Source organism: Pseudophryne corroboree, chromosome 8 (genome assembly GCF_028390025.1).
Source record: "Pseudophryne corroboree isolate aPseCor3 chromosome 8, aPseCor3.hap2, whole genome shotgun sequence".
In the NCBI taxonomy this organism is placed as follows: domain Eukaryota; kingdom Metazoa; phylum Chordata; class Amphibia; order Anura; family Myobatrachidae; genus Pseudophryne; species Pseudophryne corroboree.
Window position 1 is genome coordinate 367,419,328 of NC_086451.1, and position 19,271 is coordinate 367,438,598.

General features: G+C 47.1%; 1 long non-coding RNA gene across 1 annotated transcript in view; it reads left to right on the forward strand.

The window, feature by feature from the left end:
• The window catches only part of LOC134949145 (uncharacterized), a 40,110-nt gene extending 36,989 nt beyond the window's left edge, over positions 1–3,121 (forward strand). Inside the window, exon 3 of the long non-coding RNA XR_010183113.1 lies at positions 1,512–3,121. This is a non-coding gene — a long non-coding RNA (uncharacterized LOC134949145). The remainder of the gene's footprint in view (positions 1–1,511) is intronic.
• The last annotated feature ends 16,150 nt before the right edge of the window (positions 3,122–19,271 follow it).

The window sequence follows — 19,271 nt, forward strand, 5'->3', positions numbered from 1 at the left end:
ACAGCACTCCGAGACAAGTTCAAGCAGCAGATGTGTGTAATAAACTAAATCAATGTTTCGGGGCTTATCGCCCGGTCGTCAGGATCACACAGGTAGTGTTCACTATCTGTGTGATCCTGATGACGAGGCGGAAAGCCCCGAAACGTTGATCTGGTTTAATAAACACATCTTCTGCTTGAAGTTGTCTCGGAGTGCTGTTCTTTTTATATGTATATATATATATATATATATATATATATATATATCAGTTTGCCATGCCATGCATAGCACGGCTTAGCTTTTCTCTGCAAATTTTTTACATTTTTGCTTGCTATAATAGAATACTGTACTTATGCAGTAGCATTTTAAAGAAGCAAATTAAGAAAAATAACAAAGCATGGCTAAATCTCTGAGTCTATGGCATGCCAAGCCGTGCCATAGATGGCAGGATAAAGGAAAGGTGTATGTGGATACATTTATATATACAGTATAGAACGATGTTGCACAACTGACACATATACTGATTGGTTACAGTTAGAATTTACACTCCAATCTTCGTATACAATTCTATGTCTTCTGTTTCTATTATTCTATTATTATTTTGATTGCTGTCTTTATTCTATTACTATTTATAAATCATTATCAGTCGTTTTAATATGAATTTTCCCCCCTTCCCTATTTTTTGAAGTGTATAGTAAGTTTTTAAAATGGTATTTATAAATTATACATTCATATAAGGATGTGGTCATAAACGCTGCTGGGTTATGTTTATGAAGATTGGAGTGTAATACTAATTGTAACCAATCGGTATACAGTATGTGTCAGTTATATAATGACGTTCTGTGTGTGGCCAGGGTGGCTACATGAAAATGGCAGCGGAATATAGAGCTAGTGTCACCATCTTTAATGTGGCGGAAATGAGAGGTAGCGTCACCATATTTGTGTGGCAATTTAGAAATATAGTAGACTTCACTGTCAGATGTCATAAGGGGCGGGCCAGGCGGTCGCAACGCGGGTAAACTCAGGCTGTATGCATGCCTTCATTGTTTTATTGTATTTGGTATATATGTAGGGGCTAGCTGGGTGGGTTATCACTCCTGATGAAGTCCAACTTAATGTGACAAGGATGAAATGTGTTGAGCGCAGAAAGACTGAACCATCACCACCTGTTGGAGGGGCATTTGAGGGCATTCAGATAAGCAAATAGTATTCATTTTTAAATGTACGGGCACCACCCTCTTTCTTTTAATGTATATAAAGTGTGTTAAATAGTATCACAATATTGTGCTTTTATTCTATTCCTCTCACTGACATTCATATCCATGGAAGAGTGGGTAGACCATCTTTGAATAACAGATCACATACTGATGTATGCTGGGAGACCATTGAGGTTCTGTAACCGCGAATATTAAGTGTCGAACCACCTGATACGGTACTTCTTTCTATTGAAGGGTGCTTTATTTATGGCGATGGTACACAACTAAGAATATTCAATATACCACACTATTCACCCTATTCTCGCTTTCTTTCAGATCTACATAAAGACCTTTTGAACAACGGTTTTGTGGAGATAAGCGGACACCCCTATGCGGGGAGTGTAACCGAGCCAGCGACTGGACTATATTGACTTCTTTAAACTTTTGACTATCCTTCTTATTTGAACTTTAAAGGTTTAGCTCCAGTCACCACTATATATACAGAATACAGTATATGCCAAGATTAAATGTCCAGTTATTAATACCCCTTTCAGACTAGCAAATATTTCCCGGGTTATTGCACGTGACCGCGTATCAACTTGGGATTTTGCTTAGTCTGAAAGGGTCCTGGGTCGCGCGTCCCGGCATTTCATCCCAGTTTGTGACCTGGGTTCAAACTGGAATCGGCCCGGGATGCATGCAGTGTGATCGGGTAAGCCTGGGCAAGGCGACCCTGCACCCATTCCCTGCATATGATGATCATATCCAAGCACCGCCTCCTGTAGCATCGGCGGTGATGTCACCAACCCGGCAATATGCTGGGTCGGGCCACAAGTCTGAAAGGGGTCTCAAGCCATGTCGCACCTGGGAAGCACCAGTGTACAAATTCCCGGGTGTGACCCAGCTCTGTTAGTCTAAAAGGAGTATTAGTTAGCAATCAATTGGCTGAAACTGTCAACATATTAAAAATAGAGAAGAGTGGGACCGGTTCTCATGATCCGAGCCGGGTTCAGAGTCCAACTTGGGTTTTCCCACCTGATTCAGATCCCAAAACGTGGCAAAACGTCATCCTGCCACTGTCAGATTCTCGCAGGTTTTGGATTCTATATAAGGTCCCCGGTGATCTGCGGCATTTCACTCTGGCTGTGGAGCATGTAGTGAGAGGACGTGTCCATGCTGTATCTGTCCAGGGGTGCTGTGTTGCACATCAAAGGGCTGGGGCTGTTTTGTCCAGGGGTGCTCTGTCCATGCTGTGTACATCCAGGTGTGCTGCAGTGTTGTCCATCCGGGGGTGCTGCAGTGTTGTCCATCCAGGAGTGCTGCAGTGTTGTCCATCAAGGCACTGGGGCTGCATTGTCTTCCAGGGGTGCTCTCTCCATGCTTTGTCCATCCAGGGGTGCTCTGTAAAACTATGGATGTGACCCCAGTGTAAAAAAAATGTAAGCAAAAAATATAATTAAAAAAAGAATATATATATATATATATATATATATATATACATATATTTATTTATTTTGTGACACTGTAGATGGTTCGTCCCCAGGTGTGCTTTGTTGCACATAAAGGAGTGCTGTGTCTGACAAGGAACTGTCCATCCAGGGGTGCTCTGTAAATGTAGGGGTGTGAACTCAGTGTAAAAAAAGAGTTAAAGGAAAAAATATAATTGAAAAAATATATATACATGCATATTTATGTTTGTGCTATACCCCAGTGTACTATACTATTATTTTTATTTGACACTGCTGGTCAGACCGCAGTGTATCATACAAGTATTGTGACACTGTAAGTGGAAGTGAACTGTAGTGTAATATATATTCTGACTCAAACACGTATTGTGTGACACTGTAGGTGAAAGTAAACTGCAGTGTTATTATATTATTATTTCTGACTCATACACATATTGAGTGACAGTGGAGGTGAAAGTAAATTGCAGTGTTGTATTATTATTTCTGACTCATGTATTGTGACACTGTAGGTGTTACATTTTTTGTAGAAATTGTGGTGTGTGCTGTAGCTTACTTCGTTCCTGTTTGTTGATAGATATGGAGGAGGAATAATTGAGAGCAGGGAGCACATACTAGTGCTGCAGGTGCTGCCACCAGTAATGACGATACAAGCCCATCAAGATCATTTACTAAGACCGATGGCCAAGGGCATAGAGGGCTTAAGTCAGGGCATGTAAAATCAAAAAAGCAGCAGTAGAGTCTTCTCGCTGGTCCAAAAATCACCTCCCCATGACTGCCCTATGGAACAATAAAGAGTTCTTACCCGGCTTTGACCCAAAGCCTTTTTGCTATTAGACTGCTCAGTCACAATATAAAATTTCTTTGTGATATCGCTCCTCTGCAAACTTTCCCTGAACTCTCCACTCTTCAGAATAAATTTAGCCTTACCATCAGATGCTTTCATCAATATCTTCACTTCTGCCACCTCTATACCTCAATTTTGAACATCATCCATGTCCAATCTATACTCCACTAGAAACATTTTGTCTCTGCCTCTCTGTTTCTAAAGGGCTAATTGCCACTCTCTATAGCCTGCTGACTGCCCATAATCAACTCCCCAAAGAATTAGAGAAAATGCTTTTAAGCACCTATACCAGTGGTACCTAGTATCTTCTCGCCTTTGAGCTACATATACTCAACCATCAGATAGATGCTGGAGGGGATGTGGGGAGTAGGGCAACCTGACGCATATATGTTGGTGCTGCCCTAAAATAAAGTGTTTTTGGGCTATGGTACATCGCTTAATTTCTTCTCTTACGGGCATCACACCTCCATCCTTCCTTTCCTACTCCATTCTTCCATGTCCCATTCCTAACTGTGACAGAGATACCTTAGCCCTCATTAGATATATTTTAAATGCTGCTAATTGCACTGCTGCGGCTAACTGAAAGAAGCTTGGCCATAGGCGTTTCTATCATGGGTGCAATGTGTGTTGTGCACATCGCACACATTGCACCCATATTTTCATACTCGCCTCTCAGGATTCCAGCAAATTTGATAGCTCATGGGCAAAACCATGGTGGTCATTCCGAGTTGTTCGCTCGCTGCTATTTTTAGCAGAATTGCTAATAGGCTAAAATCCGGCAGTTCTGCGCATGCGTATGCACAGCAGGGCGCACGCGCTAACCAAGTTTACACAAAACTATGCTATTTTACTCACAGGCGAACAAAGCTTTTCAGTCGCTCTGTTGATCGGAGAATGATTGACAGGAAGTGGGTGTTTCTGGGTGGTAACTGAGCATTTTCAGGGAGTGTGCTAAAAAACGCAGGCGTGCCAGGTAAAAACGCAGGAGTGGCTGGAGAAACGGGGGAGTGGCTGGCAAAACGCAGGGCGTGTTTGTGACGTCAAACGAGGAACTAAACGGACTGAGGTGATCGCAATCTAGGAGTAGGTCTGGAGCTACTCAGAAACTGCAAGGAAATACTTAATAGCAGAATTGCTAATCGTTCGTTAGCAATTCTGCTATGCTAAGATACACTCCCAGAGGGTGGAGGCCTAGGGGTATATGCAATTGCGGTCGAATTCCCGAAAATGTCGAAAAACTGGACATTTTATTTTTCACCCAAAAAAAAAAAAAAATCGACAATGCAATTCAGTACTTTTCGTCAAAAAAACGGCCATTCCAAATTCGACTGTTTGAAATTCGACATTTGTCAAATTCGACATTTCTGCAATGGTACAAATGCAGCATTTCGACAAAAGTATATTCAATTGAAGATTGGAAATTCGACAACAGTGCTTTTAGACAGTAAATTCGTAATTTTCAATCCACCACACTTTGCTGGCGGAATCTAATAAAAAAATGTAAAAACATGTTTTTTTGTGTTTTTTTTATTGGTAATAGCATATCTATTTATATTAGAAGGGATTAGGTACTTGGTTTGTCTATTTAGGAGGCACAAGTATTATTTATGTATTTTTAAAAAAATATATATTTTTTTTAAATGGAATGGGGTAAAAAGCAGCAAAAAAAATGTGTGGGGTCCCCGCTCCTAAGCATAACCAGCCTCGGGCTCTTTGAGCCGGTCCTGGTTGCCAAAATACGGGGGGGGGAAATGACAGGGGATCCCCGTATTTTAACAACCAGCACCGGGCTCTGCGCCTGGTCCTGGTGCAAAAAATACGGGGGACAAAAAGAGTAGGGGTCCCCTGTATTTTTTGTACCAGCACCAGGCTCCACTAGCTGGACAGATAATGCCGCAGCCGGGGGGCACTTTTATACCGCTCCCTGCGGCCGTGGCATTAAATACCCAACTAGTCACCCCTGGCCGGGGTACCCTGGAGGAGTGGGGACCCCTTCAATCAAGAGGTCCCCCCCCAGCCACCCAAGGGCCAGGGGTGAAGCCCGAGGCTGTCCCCCCCATCCAAGGGCTGCGGATGGGGGGCTGATAGCCTTGTTGAAAATGTAAGAATATTGTTTTTTGCAGAAGAACTACAAGTCCCAGCAAGCCTCCCCTGCAAGCCCGTACTTGGAGAACCACAAGTACCAGCATGCAGGGGGGAAACGGGCCCGCTGGTACCTGTAGTTCTACTGCAAAAAAAATACCCAAATAAAAACAGGACACAGACACCGTGAAAGTATAACTTTATTACATACATGCCGACACACATACTTACCTATGTTGACACGCCGACTCTAGCCACGTCTCCAATGTCGACATCCGGGGTACCTGGAAATAAAATTATACTCACCTGATCCAGTGTCCAGTTCTTTTATTGTAATCCACGTACTTGGCAAAACAAAAAAACGCATTTACCCGAACCAGACGGACTGAAAGGGGTCCCATGTTTACACATAGGACCCCTTTCCCCGAATGAAGAGACCCCCCGTGACTCCTGTCACAGAAGGTCCCTTCAGCCAATCAGGAAGCGCCACGTCATGGCACTCTCCTGATTGGCTTTGTGCGTCTGAGCTGGCAGACAGCGCATCGCACAGCTCCCTCCATTAGTTTCAATGGTGGGAACTTTGCGGTCAGCGGTGGGGTTACCCGCGGTCAGCCGCTGACCGCGGGTGACCTCACCGGTGACCGCAAAGTTCCCACCATTGAAGATAATGGAGGGGGCTGTGCAATGCGCGTCTGACAGCTCCGACGCGCATACAGCCAATCAGGAGAGTGCCACGACGTGGCGCTTCCTGATTGGCTGAAGGGACCTTCCGTGACAGGAGTCACGGGGGGTCTCTGCATTCGGGGAAAGGGGTCCCATGTGTAAACATGGGACCCCTTTCAGTCCGTCTGGTTCGGGTAAATGCGTTTTTTTGTTTTGCCAAGTACGTGGATTACAATAAAAGAACCGGACACTGGATCAGGTGAGTATAATTTTATTTTCAGGTACCCCGGATTCGTCGACATTGGAGACGTGGCCAGAGTCGGCGTGTCAACATAGGTAAGTATGTATGTGTCGGCATGTATGAAATAAAGTTGTATTTTCACGGTGTGCGTGTCCTGTTTTTATTTGGATATTTTTTTTTGCAGAAGAACTACAGGTACCAGAGGACCCGTTTCCCCCCCGCATGCTGGTACTTGTGGTTCTCCAAGTACCAGCTTGCGGTGGAGGCTTGCTGGGACTTGTAGTTCTCCTGCAAAAAACAATATTCTTTCATTTTTACACATCAGCCCCCCATCCGCAGCCCTTGGATGGGGGGGACAGCTTCGGGCTTCACCCCTGGCCCTTGGGTGGCTGGGGGGGGACCCCTTGATTGAAGGGGTCCCCACTCCTCCAGGGTACCCCGGCCAGGGGTGACTAGTTGGGTATTTAATGCCACGGCCGCAGGGCGCTGTATAAAAGTGTCCCCCGGCTGTGGCATTATCTGTCCAGCTAGTGGAGCCCGGTGCTGGTACAAAAAATACTGGGGACCCCTACTCTTTTTGTCCCCCGTATTTTTTGCACCAGGACCAGGCGCAGAGCCCAGTGCTGGTTGTTAAAATACGGGGGATCCCCTGTAATTTTGTTCCCCGTATTTTGGCAACCAGGACCGGCTCAAAGAGCCCGAGGCTGGTTATGCTTAGGAGGGGGGACCCCAAGCAAAAAATTTTCGGGTTTTTTACAGTTTTTTAAACATTTTTAAAAAATCTAATCAAACTCCGTCAAATTGGCCGTTTTTCGACAGCGGGACTGTCGAATTCGTTTTTTATTGAATATGTCGAATTCCGGCACCCACCTGCCAGAATTCGACGGTTGAATTGTGTCGAACTTAAAAACGGGCGAAAAAGTGCCGCAATTCGCCCGGAATTGCATATACCCCCTAGTGTTTGCAATGCTGCTAAAAGTAGCCAGCGAGCGAACAACTCGGAATGGCCACCCATGTGCACTGCAGGTGGGGCAGATATAACATGTGCAGAGAGAGTTAGATTTGGGTGGGTTATTTTGTTTCTGTGCAGGTTAAATACTGGCTGCTTTAATTTTACAATGCAATTTAGATTTCAGTTTGAACACACTCCACCCAAATCTATCTCTATTTTTACATGTTATATCTGCCTCCCCTGCAGCGTACATGGTTTTGCCCATTAGCTAACAAATTTGCTGCTGCGATCAGATCTGAATTAGGCCCCTTGTGTCTGGAACAAACCATGTTGCAATGTAAGGGGAGCAAATACATTAATATTGTTTCTGTGAAGGGTAAATACTGTCTGCATTTGCATATAGCCCACAAATGTTAGGCAGCTTTATTTTTACATGATAATTTAATTTAGATTTCAGTTTGAACACACACCCCACCCAAATCTAACTCTCTCTGCACATGTTACATCTGCCTAAACTCCAGTGCAACATGGTTTTGCCCAGTTGCTTGCTTTTTTGCTTTACTTACAAGCATGAATCATTTCCTAAGTATATTATAGTGAGAGACAGAAAAGCTTGGCCTGCCAACATGGGGCCTAATTCAGAGTTGATCGCAGCAGCATATTTGTTAGCAGTTGGGCAAACCCATGTGCACTACAGGTGGGGCAGATATCATACAACGTGTGCAGAGAGAGTTAGATTTGGGTGCGGTGTTTTCAAATTTAAATCTAAATTGCAGTGTAAAAATAAAGCAGCCAGTATTTACCTTGCACAGAAACAAAATAACCCACCCAAATCTAACTCTATCTGCACATGTTATATCTTCCCCGCCTGCAGTGCACATGGTTTTGCCCAACTTTTAACAAATTTGCTGCTGCAATCAACTCTGAATTACCCCCATGGTACCACCTGTACTAGACAAATAGTGTAGGCTTGTCATAAAATACCTTTAATCCAGGACACCTATGATTTAGGTTCTGGGATGGCTAAATTCATGCCTGCATTTCACCTGGTTTTAATCAGCCACTGAACCTGTGTAAATCCTCTGTTTCCTGGATTAAAGGGACATTATGGCAAACCTCAACAGGTGTAATGATTCCATAGGTCTCTGGCTAGACTGCACTTGCAATGAGTCATATCCGTGCTGGTGGGATATTTGTAGACGTTAACCACATGTAGGGCCTATGCCACTCATCTCACTATTTTCCGTAAAACAAAAAATGGTGCAGTATGGAAGATTGCAATGAGCGCAGCTGGCCTGTTATGGGACATACAGTATCCTGCCATAATAAACTATTTCATGCTTTGAAATTTAAAGCAATACATTACTGTCTATAGCAGAGGTTCTCAAACTCGGTCCTCGGGGGCCCACACAGTGCATGTTTTGCAGGTCTCCTCACAGAATCGCAAGTGAAATAATTAGCTCCACCTGTGGACCTTTTAAAATGTGTCAGTGAGTAATTAATACACCTGTGCACCTGCTGGGTTACCTGCAAAACATGCACTGTGTGTGCCCCCGAGGACAGAGTTTGAGAACCTCTGGTCTATAGGACTGTAAGGAATAGAGTAGAGATGAGCGGGTTCGGTTCCTCGGAATCCGAACCCGCCCAAACTTAATTTCTCTATCGTCCTAGTGGATGCTGGGGTTCCTGAAAGGACCATGGGGAATAGCGGCTCCGCAGGAGACAGGGCACAAAAAGTAAAGCTTTTTCAGATCAGGTGGTGTGCACTGGCTCCTCCCCCTATGACCCTCCTCCAGACTCCAGTTAGATTTTTGTGCCCGGCCGAGAAGGGTGCAATCTAGGTGGCTCTCCTAAAGAGCTGCTTAGAAAAAGTTTAGCTAGGTTTTTTATTTTACAGTGATTCCTGCTGGCAACAGGATCACTGCAGCGAGGGACTGAGGGGAGAAGGAGTCAACTCACCTGCGTGCAGGATGGATTGGCTTCTTGGCTACTGGACATCAAGCTCCAGAGGGACGATCACAGGTACAGCCTGGATGGTCACCGGAGCCGCGCCGCCGGCCCCCTTGCAGATGCTGAAGTCAGAAGAGGTCCAGAATCGGCGGCTGAAGACTCCTGCAGTCTTCTAAAGGTAGCGCACAGCACTGCAGCTGTGCGCCATTTTCCTCTCAGCACACTTCACACGGCAGTCACTGAGGGTGCAGGGCGCTGGGAGGGGGGCGCCCTGGGAGGCAAATGAATACCTATAAAGGCTAAAAATACCTCACATATAGCCCCTAGAGGCTATATGGAGATATTTAACCCCTGCCTGATTTTTCTAAATAGCGGGAGACGAGCCCGCCAGAAAAGGGGCGGGGCCTATCTCCTCAGCACACGGCGCCATTTCCTCTCACAGCTCCGCTGGTCAGGACGGCTCCCAAGTCTCTCCCCTGCACTGCACTACAGAAACAGGGTAAAACAGAGAGGGGGGGGCAAATTTATGGCGATATTTTGATATAACAAAGCAGCTATAAGGGAGCACTTATTATAAGGCTATCCCTGATATATATATAGCGCTTTTGGTGTGTGCTGGCAAACTCTCCCTCTGTCTCCCCAAAGGGCTAGTGGGTCCTGTCTTCGTTAGGAGCATTCCCTGTGTGTCTGCTGTGTGTCGGTACGTGTGTGTCGACATGTATGAGGACGATATTGGTGTGGAGGCGGAGCAATTGCCAAATATGAGGATGTCACCCCCTAGGGAGTCGACACCAGAATGGATGCCTTTATTTATGGAACTACGGGATAGTGTCAACACGCTAAAGCAGTCGTTTGACGACATGAGGCGGCCGGACAATCAATTAGTGCCTGTCCAGGCGACTCAAACACCGTCAGGGGCTGTGAAACGCCCTTTGCCTCAGTCGGTCGACACAGACCCAGACGCAGGCACTGACTCCAGTGGTGACGGTGACGATTCAACCGTATTTTCCAGTAGGGCCACACGTTATATGATTTTGGCAATGAAGGAGGCGTTACATTTAGCTGATACTACAGGTACCACTAAACAGGGTATTATGTGGGGTGTGAAAAAACTACCTATAGTTTTTCCTGAATCAGAAGAATTAAATGACGTGTGTAATGAAGCGTGGGTTGCCCCTGATAAAAAGCTGATAATTTCAAAGAAATTATTGGCATTATACCCTTTCCCGCCAGAGGTTAGGGAGCGCTGGGAAACACCTCCTAGGGTGGACAAGGCGCTAACACGCTTATCTAAACAAGTGGCGTTACCCTCTCCTGAGACGGCCGCACTTAAAGATCCATCAGATAGGAGGATGGAAAATATCCAAAAAAGTATATACACACATGCAGGTGTTATACTACGACCAGCTGTAGCGACTGCCTGGATGGGCAGTGCTGGGGTAGTTTGGTCAGAGTCCCTGATTGAAAATATTGATACCCTGGACAGGGACAATATTTTACTGTGGTTAGAACAAATAAAGGATGCATTTCTTTATATGCGTGATGCACAGAGGGATATCTGCACACTGGCATCACGGGTAAGTGTTATGTCCATTTCGGCCAGAAGAGCTTTATGGACGCGACAGTGGACAGGCGATGCGGATTCAAAACGGCATATGGAAGTTTTGCCGTATAAAGGGGAGGAGTTATTTGGAGTCGGTCTATCAGATTTGGTGGCCACGGCTACAGCCGGGAAATCCACCTTTCTACCTCAAGTCACTCCCCAACAGAAAAAGGCACCGACTTTTCAACCGCAGCCCTTTCGTTCCTTTAAAAATAAGAGAGCAAAGGGCTATTCATATCTGCCACGAGGCAGAGGTCGAGGGAAGAGACAGCAACACGCAGCTCCTTCCCAGGAACAGAAGCCCTCCCCGGCTTCTACAAAAGCCTCAGCATGACGCTGGGGCTTCTCAAGCGGACTCGGGGACGGTGGGCGGTCGTCTCAAAAATTACAGCGCGCAGTGGGCTCACTCGCAGGTAGATCCCTGGATCCTGCAGATAATATCTCAAGGGTACAGGTTGGAATTAGAGACAGATCCACCTCGCCGTTTCCTGAAGTCTGCTTTACCAACGTCCCCCTCCGAAAGGGAGACGGTTTTGGAAGCCATTCACAAGCTGTACTCTCAGCAGGTGATAGTCAAGGTACCTCTTCTACAACAAGGGAAGGGGTATTATTCCACTCTTTTTGTGGTACCGAAGCCGGATGGCTCGGTAAGGCCTATTCTAAATCTGAAGTCCTTGAACCTGTACATAAAGAAGTTCAAGTTCAAGATGGAGTCACTCAGAGCAGTGATAGCGAACCTGGAAGAGGGGGACTTTATGGTATCCTTGGACATCAAGGATGCGTATCTCCACGTTCCAATTTACCCCTCACACCAGGGGTACCTCAGGTTCGTTGTACAAAACTGTCACTATCAGTTTCAGACGCTGCCGTTCGGATTGTCCACGGCACCTCGGATCTTTACAAAGGTAATGGCCGAGATGATGATTCTTCTTCGAAGAAAAGGCATATTAATTATCCCATACTTGGACGATCTCCTAATAAGGGCGAGGTCCAGAGAACAGCTAGAGATGGGATTAGCACTGTCTCAAGAAGTGCTAAAACAGCACGGGTGGATTCTGAATATTCCAAAATCCCAGTTAATGCCGACAACTCGTCTGCTGTTCCTAGGGATGATTCTGGACACGGTTCAGAAAAAGGTTTTTCTCCCGGAGGAAAAAGCCAAGGAGTTATCCGACCTTGTCAGGAACCTCCTAAAACCAGGAAAGGTGTCTGTACATCAATGCACAAGAGTCCTGGGAAAAATGGTGGCTTCTTACGAAGCAATTCCATTCGGCAGATTCCACGCAAGAATTTTCCAAAGGGATCTGTTGGACAAATGGTCAGGGTCGCATCTTCAGATGCACCTACGGATAACCCTGTCTCCAAGGACAAGGGTGTCTCTTCTGTGGTGGTTACAGAGTCCTCATCTATTGGAGGGCCGCAGATTCGGCATACAGGATTGGATCCTGGTGACCACGGACGCCAGCCTGAGAGGCTGGGGAGCAGTCACACAAGGAAGAAACTTCCAGGGAGTATGGACGAGCCTGGAAACGTCTCTTCACATAAACATTCTGGAACTAAGAGCAATATACAATGCTCTAAGCCAGGCAGAACCTCTGCTTCAGGGAAAACCGGTATTGATCCAGTCGGACAACATCACGGCAGTCGCCCATGTGAACAGACAGGGCGGCACAAGAAGCAGGAGTGCAATGGCAGAAGCTGCAAGGATTCTTCGCTGGGCAGAGAATCATGTGATAGCACTGTCAGCAGTGTTCATCCCGGGAGTGGACAACTGGGAAGCAGACTTCCTCAGCAGACACGATCTTCACCCGGGAGAGTGGGGACTTCATCCAGAAGTCTTCCACATGCTGGTAACCCGTTGGGAAAGACCAATGGTGGACATGATGGCGTCTCGCCTCAACAAAAAACTGGACAGGTATTGCGCCAGGTCAAGAGATCCGCAGGCAATAGCTGTGGACGCGCTGGTAACGCCTTGGGTGTACCAGTCGGTGTATGTGTTTCCTCCTCTGCCTCTCATACCAAAAGTATTGAGAATTATACGGCAAAGAGGCGTAAGAACGATACTAGTGGTTCCGGATTGGCCAAGAAGGACTTGGTACCCGGAACTTCAAGAGATGATCACGGAAGATCCGTGGCCTCTACCTCTAAGGAGGGACTTGCTTCAGCAGGGTCCCTGTCTGTTTCAAGACTTACCGCGGCTGCGTTTGACGGCATGGCGGTTGAACGCCGGATCCTAAAGGAAAAAGGCATGCCGGAAGAAGTCATTCCTACTTTGATTAAAGCAAGGAAGGAAGTAACCGTGCAACATTATCACCGAATTTGGCGAAAATATGTTGCGTGGTGCGAAGATCGGAGTGCTCCGACGGAGGAATTTCAACTGGGTCGATTCCTACATTTCCTGCAATCAGGATTGTCTATGGGTCTCAAATTGGGATCTATTAAGGTTCAAATTTCGGCCCTGTCGATTTTCTTTCAAAAAGAATTGGCTTCAGTCCCTGAAGTCCAGACCTTTGTTAAGGGAGTGCTGCATATACAGCCTCCTGTGGTGCCTCCAGTGGCACCGTGGGATCTCAATGTGGTTTTGGACTTTCTAAAATCTCATTGGTTTGAACCACTAAATAAGGTGGATTTGAAATATCTCACTTGGAAAGTGACCATGCTTCTAGCCCTGGCTTCTGCCAGGAGAGTATCAGAATTGGCAGCTTTATCTTACAAAAGCCCATATCTGATTTTCCATTCGGACAGGGCAGAACTGCGGACTCGTCCGCATTTTCTCCCTAAGGTGGTGTCAGCATTTCATCTGAACCAGCCTATTGTAGTGCCTGCGGCTACAAGTGACTTGGAGGACTCCAAGTTACTGGACGTTGTCAGAGCATTAAAAATATATATTGCAAGGACAGCTGGAGTCAGAAAATCTGACTCGTTGTTTATATTGTATGCACCCAACAAGATGGGTGCTCCTGCGTCTAATCAGACGATTGCTCGTTGGATCTGTAGCACAATCCAACTTGCACATTCTGTGGCAGGCCTGCCACAGCCTAAATCTGTAAAGGCCCACTCCACAAGGAAGGTGGGCTCATCTTGGGCGGCTGCCCGAGGGGTCTCGGCATTACAACTTTGCCGAGCAGCTACGTGGTCAGGGGAGAACACGTTTGTAAAATTTTACAAATTTGATACTCTGGCTAAGGAGGACCTGGAGTTCTCTCATTCGGTGCTGCAGAGTCATCCGCACTCTCCCGCCCGTTTGGGAGCTTTGGTATAATCCCCATGGTCCTTTCAGGAACCCCAGCATCCACTAGGACGATAGAGAAAATAAGATTTTACTTACCGATAAATCTATTTCTCGGAGTCCGTAGTGGATGCTGGGCGCCCATCCCAAGTGCGGATTATCTGCATAAATTGTACATAGTTATTGTTAACTAATTCGGGTTATTGTTGAAGGAAGCCATCTTTCAGAGGCTCCGCTGTTATCATACTGTTAACTGGGTTTAGATCACAAGTTGTACGGTGTGATTGGTGTGGCTGGTATGAGTCTTACCCGGGATTCAAAATCCTCCCTTATTGTGTACGCTCGTCCGGGCACAGTACCTAACTGGAGTCTGGAGGAGGGTCATAGGGGGAGGAGCCAGTGCACACCACCTGATCTGAAAAAGCTTTACTTTTTGTGCCCTGTCTCCTGCGGAGCCGCTATTCCCCATGGTCCTTTCAGGAACCCCAGCATCCACTACGGACTCCGAGAAATAGATTTATCGGTAAGTAAAATCTTATTTTTTTTTTACACGGGGCCGAGCGACTCGGATCTTCCCGCCTTGCTCGGTTAACCCGAGCGCTCCCGAACGTCATCATCCCGCTGTCGGATTCTCGCGAGGCTCGGATTCTATCGCGAGACTCGGATTCTATATAAGGAGCCGCGCGTCGCCGCCATTTTCACACGTGCATTGAGATTCATAGGGAGAGGACGTGGCTGGCGTCCTCTCCGTTTATAGAGAAGAGAGTGAGACTAGAGTAGAGAGAGACACAGTAGTAATTTTGGGGAGCATTAGGAGGAGTACTACTACTTGCTGAAGTGATAGATAGATAGTGTGACTGTATAATGTATATCTGACTTGTGGGGGAGACACTGACAGTGGGGAGCAGTTAGAGTCTGAGAGCAGGACTCAGGAGTACATATAACGTACAGTGCACACTTTCTCTGACGTCCTAGTGGATGCTGGGACTCCGTAAGGACCATGGGGAACAGCGGCTCCGCAGGAGACAGGGCACAAAATAAAAGCTTAAGGATCAGGTGGTGTGCACTGGCTCCTCCCCCCATGACCCTCCTCCAAGCCCCAGTTAGATTTTTGTGCCCGGCCGAGAAGGGTGCAATCTAGGTGGCTCTCCTGAGCTGCTTAGAATAAAAGTTTAGTTTAGGTTTTTTTATTTTCAGTGAGTCCTGCTGGCAACAGGCTCACTGCATCGTGGGACTAAGGGGAGAAGAAACGGACTCACCTGAGTGCAGAGTGGATCGGGTTTCTTAGGCTACTGGACATTAGCTCCAGAGGGACGATCACAGGTTCAGCCTGGATGGGTCACCGGAGCCGCGCCGCCGTCCCCCTTACAGAGCCAGAAGAGACGAAGAGGTCCGGTGAAATCGGCGGCAGAAGACATCCTGTCTTCAGACTAAGGTAGCGCACAGCACCGCAGCTGTGCGCCATTGCTCTCAGCACACTTCACACTCCGGTCACTGAGGGTGCAGGGCGCTGGGGGGGAGCGCCCTGAGACGCAATATAACAGTATATACCTTAGGTGGCAAAAAGAATACATCACATATAGCTCCTGGGCTATATGGATGTATTTTAACCCCTGCCATTTTTACACAAAAAAGCGGGAGATAAGGACGTCGTGAAGGGGCGGAGCCTATCTCCTCAGCACACAAGCGCCATTTTCCCTCACAGCTCCGCTGGAAGGACGGCTCCCTGACTCTCCCCTGCAGTCCTGCTTCAGAATCAGGGTAAAAAAGAGAAGGGGGGGCATTTTTGGCAGCAAATAACGATAATAACAGCAGCTATAAGGGAATAACACTTATATAAGGTTATCCCTGTATATATATATAGCGCTGGGTGTGTGCTGGCAGACTCTCCCTCTGTCTCTCCAAAGGGCTAAGTGGGGTCCTGTCCTCTATCAGAGCATTCCCGGTGTGTGTGCTGTGTGTCGGTACGCGTGTCTCGACATGTATGAGGAGGAAAATGATGTGGAGGCGGAGCAGTTGCCTGTGTTGGTGATGTCACCCCCTAGGGAGTCGACACCTGACTGGATGATTGTATTTAAACAATTAAGTGATAATGTCAGCAATTTGCAAAAAACTGTTGACGACATGAGACAGCCGGCAAATCAATTAGTGCCTGTCCAGGCGTCTCAGACACCGTCAGGGGCGCTAAAACGCCCGTTACCTCAGTGGGTCGACACAGATACTGAGTCTAGTGTCGACGGTGACGAGACAAACGTAATGTCCAGTAGGGCCACACGTTACATGATCACGGCAATGAAAGAGGCATTGAACCTTTCTGACACTACAAGTACCACAAAGAAGGGTATTATGTGGGGTGTGAAAAAACTACCAATAGTTTTTCCTGAGTCAGAGGAAATAAATGAGGTGTGTGATAAAGCGTGGGTTTCCCCCGATAAAAAACAGCTAATTTCTAAAAAATTATTAGCATTATATCCCTTCCCGCCAGAGGTTAGGGCGCGTTGGGAAACACCCCCTAGGGTAGATAAGGCGCTCACACGTTTATCTAAACAAGTAGCGTTACCGTCTCCTGATACGGCCACCCTCAAAGAACCAGCTGATAGAAGGCTGGAAAATATCCTAAAAAGTATATACACACATACTGGTGTTATACTGCGACCAGCAATCGCCTCAGCCTGGATGTGCAGTGCTGGAGTCGCATGGTCGGATTCCCTGACTGAGAATATTGATACCCTGGATAGGGACAATATTTTGTTAACTATAGAACATTTAAAGGATGCATTACTATATATGCGTGATGCACAGAGGGATATTTGCACCCTGGCATCAAGAGTAAGTGCTATGTCCATCTCTGCCAGAAGAGCGTTATGGACGCGACAGTGGTCAGGGGATGCGGATTCCAAACGGCACATGGAAGTATTGCCGTATAAAGGGGAGGAGTTATTTGGGGCTGGTCTATCGGACCTGGTGGCCACGGCAACGGCTGGAAAATCCACCTTTTTACCCCAGGTCACTTCACATCAGCAGAAAAAGACACCGTCTTTTCAAACTCAGTCCTTTCGTTCCCATAAGTACAAGCGAGCAAAAGGACACTCCTTTCTGCCCCGGGGCAGAGGAAGAGGAAAAAGACTGCACCATGCAGCCGCTTCCCAGGAGCAGAAGCTCTCCCCTGCTTCTGCCAAGTCTTCAGCATGACGCTGGGGCTTTACAAGCAGACTCAGATATGGTGGGGGCCCGTCTCAAGAATTTCAACGCGCAGTGGGCTCACTCGCAAGTGGATCCCTGGATTCTACAGGTAGTATCGCAGGGGTACAAACTGGAATTCGAGGCGTTTCCCCCTCGTCGGTTCCTGAAGTCTGCTTTACCAAAGTCTCCCTCCGACAGGGAGGCAGTTTTGGAAGCCATTCACAAGCTGTATTCCCAGCAGGTGATAATCAAGGTACCCCTCCTGCAACAAGGAAAGGGGTATTATTCCACGCTGTTTGTGGTACCGAAGCCGGACGGCTCGGTGAGACCAATTTTAAATCTGAAATCCTTAAACACACACATAAAAAGGTTCAAATTCAAGATGGAGTCACTCAGAGCAGTGATAGCGAACCTGGAAGAAGGGGACTATATGGTGTCTCTGGACATCAAAGATGCTTATCTCCACGTCCCAATATACCCTTCTCACCAAGGGTACCTCAGGTTTGTAGTACAAAACTGTCATTATCAGTTTCAGACGCTGCCGTTTGGATTGTCCACGGCACCTCGGGTCTTTACCAAGGTAATGGCCGAAATGATGATTCTTCTACGAAGAAAAGGCATTTTAATTATCCCTTACTTGGACGATCTCCTGATAAGGGCAAGATCCAGGGAACAGTTAGAAGTCGGAGTAGCACTATCTCAGGTAGTGTTACGTCAGCACGGGTGGATTCTAAATATTCCAAAATCGCAGCTGATTCCAACGACACGTCTACTGTTCCTAGGAATGATTCTGGACACAGTCCAGAAGAAGGTGTTTCTCCCGGAGGAGAAGGCCAGGGAGTTATCCGAGCTAGTCAGGAACCTCCTAAAACCAGGCCAGGTCTCAGTGCATCAGTGCACGAGGGTCCTGGGAAAAATGGTGGCTTCTTACGAAGCGATTCCATTCGGAAGATTCCATGCAAGAACGTTTCAGTGGGATCTACTGGACAAATGGTCCGGATCGCATCTGCAGATGCATCAGCGGATAACCCTGTCGCCAAGGACAAGGGTGTCTCTCCTGTGGTGGCTGCAGAGTGCTCATCTACTAGAGGGCCGCAGATTTGGCATTCAGGATTGGATCCTGGTAACCACGGATGCCAGCCTGAGAGGCTGGGGAGCAGTCACACAGGGAAGGAATTTCCAGGGCTTGTGGTCAAGCATGGAAACATCTCTTCATATAAACATTCTGGAACTAAGGGCCATTTACAATGCCCTAAGTCAAGCAAAACCTCTGCTTCAGGGTCAGGCGGTGTTGATCCAATCGGACAACATCACGTCAGTCGCCCACGTAAACAGACAGGGCGGCACGAGAAGCAGGAGGGCAATGGCAGAAGCTGCAAGGATTCTTCGCTGGGCGGAAAATCATGTGATAGCACTGTCAGCAGTGTTCATTCCGGGAGTGGACAACTGGGAAGCAGACTTCCTCAGCAGACACGACCTTCACCCGGGAGAGTGGGGACTTCACCCAGAAGTCTTCCACCTGATTGTAAACCGTTGGGAAAAACCAAAGGTGGACATGATGGCGTCACGTCTAAACAAAAAACTGGACAGATATTGCGCCAGGTCAAGGGACCCTCAGGCAATAGCAGTGGACGCTCTGGTAACGCCGTGGGTGTACCAGTCAGTGTATGTGTTCCCTCCTCTGCCTCTCATACCAAAAGTACTGAGAATCATAAGAAGGAGAGGAGTAAGAACTATACTCGTGGTTCCGGATTGGCCAAGAAGGACTTGGTACCCGGAACTTCAAGAGATGCTCACGGACGAACCGTGGCCTCTACCTCTAAGAAAGGACCTGCTACTGCAGGGACCTTGTCTGTTCCAAGACTTACCGCGGCTGCGTTTGA